Source organism: Pantherophis guttatus, chromosome 3 (assembly GCF_059756535.1).
Source record: "Pantherophis guttatus breed Tessera chromosome 3, ASM5975653v1, whole genome shotgun sequence".
NCBI classification, from domain to species: Eukaryota; Metazoa; Chordata; class Lepidosauria; order Squamata; family Colubridae; genus Pantherophis; species Pantherophis guttatus.
This window is the reverse complement of record NC_142065.1, coordinates 59482787-59488897: the sequence shown is the minus strand read 5'-3', so window position 1 is coordinate 59488897 and position 6111 is coordinate 59482787.

The following is a 6111-nucleotide window of genomic DNA, read 5'->3' as shown; positions in this document are numbered from 1 at the left end:
TCACACTCTTTCCTTTGTTCTCTTTCCAGCAAGGTCCGGCTGACATAGCCGGCAAGAATTACTTTCAAAAATGTAACAATTAACTTTTCTTAGTTAGTGAGGTGTTTTATTTTCTTTATAACAAATAAATGAGTTTTATTAGAAACCTTCCTTCGCATTTCTTTTCGGAATATTGCAAACAAGGATAAGCCTCGATTCATCTCCTCCTCTAAACCAGGGTAATTAGTCCCAGAGCCAAACATGGGATTAATAAATGCCCTGACATTCTGGTAGCAGAGGATGGTTTGATTTATGGCTTTTTTCCTTGTTTTGTTATTTCTGATAAGAGCGCATAGGCAATTAGTTTTTAGCTACTGAGGTACGCTAATTATATTGCTGAGATGCCGAAACAGAAGTAAAACAAATACAAAATGTATTTTGCTGAGAAGGTGGCAGAAAGGAGGTTTCCAGTTTTCCAGCCCCTTACTACAGCCTGGAACAAGAAAAAGCCGTGGGAACAGAAATGGAGACAGATAAGACAGAAGCTGTTTTTGAAGATGATGATTTACGACTGAGGTCAGTAACATTTTCTTCTGATCTTCCAAGCTCTGAAAAAGTCTTCCCAGAACCTTCTGAATTTGTAACGCTCGATGCAAGACCAAAGCACACTGCTGAGCAAAATTCCTCCCACGCAGAGAGAGAAACAATTCATTATTCTCCTCGAAGCTCTAAGCTCACCCTGGATGAGCTGACTATGAAAGCCTTTCGTGACCGTATAAAACTCTATGAACAGCAGCTATCCCAGGCAAAAATGGCTATATCTATGCTTGAGCAAGATAAGGGAGATAACTTAAATTTTTCAAAAAGCGCCATATTGTCTTCTTGCTCAGAGCCAAAGACACTCCCCCTGGTGGATCCTGTGTCAGGCCAATTAAGGCAAAGAGCACTGCATACGTCACATGAAAGTCTCCCTGATCAAGTTACACATGTCTTACATAACCACTCCTACTCAAAAGCATACAATGCCCCGTATGCAAAGCTGCCCGAAGCTAAAGGTGCAGCGCCATCTGCTGGCAAAAGTAATTTACTACAGGAAGCTGAAATGCCACAAGTGTTTCCACAGGCCCAAACTCAAACACCCCCTGGCGGTGTTGGTGTCCTTTTAGATGGAACACAGCAAAGGCAAATGACTGCATCTCCAGCAGGTCATGCCAATATTGCAGCTCAAGCACAAATGGCAACTGGAATACAGCAGATTCCAGTGCATCAGCCACAGCAGCTACAAATGCCTGCATATGTGCCCCAGCCACAAGTGCAAATAGGGCCACCTCCTGGCCCACCTCCAATGGCACAACCAAGACCATTTTTAGGTCCACAACAGGCACAGCAAATACCACAGGCATTCCTGCCAGCACAGCCAGCATATCAAATGCAGGCTCCTTACCAGGCATTTTCTGTCTCTTCACTAACTGGTGAGTCAAAACTAAAAATGTCTGAACTCCACGGTTCGAGATTGAAACCTGGTGAACAAATTGGAGGACATTTGACCAAACTGAAAGGTCTGAGAACAGAATTGAGAGAAAGAGGCCATAACATTGAAGATATTCAAATGATCAGCATCATTATTAACTCTTTGAATTATGAATGGAAAGATGCTGTTACAAAAATTAACCAAGTCCCAATTGCTCAATGCACAGTGGACAATGTCTGTAGACTTTTAATTGAAGAAGAGGCATTCATGTTGGCCACGCCACATTTGAGAGGACCACCCGCATCAAGAGCTCCAGCTAGACGCCCCTTCCGAGGAAGGACCTACGCTCCAAGGATGCCAAGATGCAACACCTGCAATCGTGTGGGACATGCCACCCGGGATTGTCCCCAACGAGTTCCAGCTCCTGTCACGTACCAGCCCAGAGGAACAGACTCCAGAGGCAGAGGCAGAGACGGAAGACAAGGTCGTCGTGGTCCCTGGCGTGATCCACAAACTCCACTCGCCACATTGGCTTTAACCAATGATCCACAACCTCAACCAGAGTACGACAGACGACTCCTGTGGACTTTGGACAGTGGTGCAGCATTGCACGTTACCTACAGAAAGGAACTTTTCACAGAGATGCACGAGCCTGAACCAGAACTACGTGAACTTTATTCTTTTTCAAATCATCCTTGTCAGGTCAAAGGAAAAGGAACTGTTTATGTTGAAGAGCTCGATGCATTCATTCCTGATGTTTATTACATACCAACAGCAACCAGTAATTTGCTTAGTCAGTGTCACTTGTCTAGAATGTTAAAGTTCCAAGTTCATCACCTTGAAAAAGCAAGTTACATAGTTAAAGATGGAGATATTGTTGCTGAAACCATATTAATTGGTGGTGTTTATTACTTAAAGCCAAAGCCTAAACCACAAACACAGGCAAGTATGCAAACTCCAAAAAGGGAAGGCACAGGCCCAGAGAGAGATGCTCCAGAGAGAGATCCTGTTGCTATTCCTAAGGCTCCTAAAGCCAACAAAAAGAGAGTTGGTAAACAGGTTGCTCAGAGCAAGTCTGAGGTTCCGCATAAAAATGTTAATGTTGAAAATTCACTAACAGGTAAACCTTTGCATTCCAGGTGTATCCACAAATGGCATAGAAGATTGGGGCATGCCAGTTTCCGTGTTCTTAGGAAGATGCCGGAGTTCGCAAAAGGTTTGGATCTAAAGGGGTGTAAGGTGTTTTTGGATTGTGCTGTATGCAAGAAGGCCAAATCCAAAGCAGCAGCCATTCCCAAACGCGCTACACGCCTGTCAACACGCATTTTTGATTTGGTTCACATTGACATAGTTGGTCCATTCCCGCCATCATTTGGTGGTAGAAAATATTTTCTAACAATTGTTGATAATTACTCTAGATATGGATATGTATATCCTATGAAAGAAAAATCAGAGACCTTTCAGATCTTTAAAGACTTTGCAACCCTTGTTTCTACCCAACACCAAGTTCGCATCACCAGAATCCAAAGTGATCGTGGTGCCGAGTTCATGTCTCAGCGTTTCCAGGACTGGATGCGTAAGAATGGAATTATTCATCAGACGTCGGCGCCTTACACACCGGCTCATAATGGAGTCGTAGAACGAAGACAAGGGGTACTGCAAACCATGATGCGTTGTCTCCTAGAAGACGCCAACCTTGGTAAGATATACTGGGGTGAAGCTATCAAGTATGCAAATTACATTGTAAATCGTACTTGGAGCAGTGTAACAAATCAGACTCCTTTCTTCATGTTGTATGGCTACAAGCCCGATCTTAAAAACATCCATATTTTTGGTTCATACGCTATGGTGAACATTTCCTTAGCTCAAAGAAGAAAAGGAAGTCCAGTAGCAAAGAGACTGAGATTTATGGGTATTGATGATAATTCAAAGTGGAGCAAATTTATTGACTCTAAACATGCAATTGTGATTTCCCAATCTGCTAATTTTGAAGAAGATATTGACTGGTCCAGGATTCATTCCAATGATCCTGGAGTTTATTTTCCCAGAGATGATACTGCTGATGCTACGCAGATTGATGATCAAGATTCCATTGATTCTTCTCAACCCAATGTTCCGTCTTCGCAAGCCGCGGATGCTGACGCTAGCGACGAAAGTGAGGACGAGGACGAAGCAGAAGAAGACTGGACAGTTGTTCCGAGACGTTCCAAGAGGGCCACAAAAGGAATCCCTCCACAACGATATTCTTGGCAACTGACAAAAGCACCCTTGCCTTTGATTTGCAATGTTACACTTCCACCTGATAATTTCACACAAATCAAGCAGCTCCCTGATTCGGAGCAAGACAAATGGTATGAGGCAATGCAGGCTGAAATGGACAGTCTAAAGAAACTTAAAGTATTTACACCTGCAAAACCTCCAGCAAACAAAAAGATCATTGGCACTCGATGGGTCTACAGAATCAAAAAGAAACCAAATGGTGAGTCACTGTACAAAGCCAGACTTGTAGCTCAGGGTTTCGCTCAACGTTATCCTGAGGACTACACAAATACCTACTCACCGACAGTCAGAACTGAGAGTATAAAAATTGCTTTAGCAACTGCAACTATCCTTGGTTTAGAAGTTTTCCAGTTTGATGTTGACACGGCTTATCTACATGCAGACCTAGATGAAGAGATCTACGTGAAAAGTCCTCCAGGATTCCGACAGCAAGAAGGGGATACCTGGTTCCTAAACAAAAGTCTCTATGGTCTGAAACAATCTGGTTTAATGTGGTACTTATGTCTTACTGACAAACTAAATTCAATGGGCTTTATTAAGTCCGAAACTGATGACAAAAAGATCTAACAATGCATATGAGATAGTTCTTGTTTATGTTGATGATATTGTTTATATTGGTCCAAATAAGCAAATGAGTGAAATTTTTGCCAAAGCTTTGCAGAGATACTTCACATTGAAATCATTAGGTCACATTAGCACTTATTTAGGTGTTCAGATTGAAAAAACACAGAAGGGGTTTAGTCTTTCACAAGAAGATAAAATTGAACAAATTTTGCATCATTGCAACATGAAAGATGCTAACACAACAAAGACACTCATGCAAACAGATTTTCATAACTTGACACAAGAAGAAAGTCCTGAGTTCGAGGATCAAACACTTTATCGTTCAGTCATTGGGTCACTATTGTACATTAGTAGTTGGACCAGACCCGACATTGCACTTAGTGTTAATCTCTTATCACGACACGTAGGTAAGGCAAAACAGTTTCATTGGACATGTATTAAGAAATTATTGAGATACCTAAAATACACTAAACACTTGAAATTATTGTTAGAACCAACACATACTAATTATGCAGAATTATGTTGTTATGCAGATTCTGATTGGGCAAGTGATAAGAAATCACGTAAAAGTACTTCAGGTTATATGATGTTCTTAAATGGATGTCCTGTTTATTGGCAAGTACGTAAACAGAATTTTGTTTCTTGTTCATCGACTGAAGCTGAATATGCTTGTGTTTCAGATGCATGTAATTCCCTAACTTGGTTTGATGCTTTAGTCACAGATATCTGGACACACCCGATCCGACCGATCACCGTGATGGAAGACAATGAATCGGTGGTTTATATTTCTGAATCTCATTTTACAGGTTCTAGGTCCAGACACATTGACATTCGTTACCAAAACATAAAGCATTTAGTGAAAAAAGGTTTTGTCAAAATGCAATATGTATCAACACATGATCAAATCGCTGATATGCTCAACAAACCACTTCCAGCAGCTCAACACGAGTATCTGCGTGAGAAGATGTGCCTTATTTGATGATGTACTGATATTCGCTCAACTGGCAAAAGAAGGGGAATGTCACTGCGTTATTTTATTTACCAGCTGAGCTCATTATTTCTGGACTGTCAGACTCTCCGTAGCTTTGCCAACTTCTTATCAGTAAGCTACGTGTTTCCGTATCCACCCACATTCCTTCACTTGCTTCTCACACTCTTTCCTTTGTTCTCTTTCCAGCAAGGTCCGGCTGACATAGCCGGCAAGAATTACTTTCAAAAATGTAACAATTAACTTTTCTTAGTTAGTGAGGTGTTTTATTTTCTTTATAACAAATAAATGAGTTTTATTAGAAACCTTCCTTCGCGTTTCTTTTCGGAATATTGCAAACAAGGATAAGCCTCGATTCATCTCCTCCTCTAAACCAGGGTAATTAGTCCCAGAGCCAAACATGGGATTAATAAATGCCCTGACATGGGGAAGGTATGGCGTCCTTTTATACCCTCAGAGACGTCAGCTTAGTACCCAATTCTGGCCTCCTAATTTAGGTTTGTGTATTCCTTGTTGCCCTGCAAGGGAATAGAAACTTCCCAATTAGTCTTATCTCGTCTTTGAGCGTTCCTTTGTTTTCTCAATTGGCCATTTGGCCCCCTGGTTCTGCAAGGAACGAGTTTATACAGATCAAAGCAGGGGTGAAATCTAAATTTTTTTGCTACCGGTTCTGTGGGCGTCACTTAATTAGTGGGCGGGGCTTGGTGGTAAGGTGACTGGGAGGGCGTGGCTTGTTAGTCAGGTGGGCGTGGCCAAGTCAATGTCACTTCTTTGCCCTTTTTTAACCTACAAAACACAATACAACACAACTGGCTCACCCACAATATAA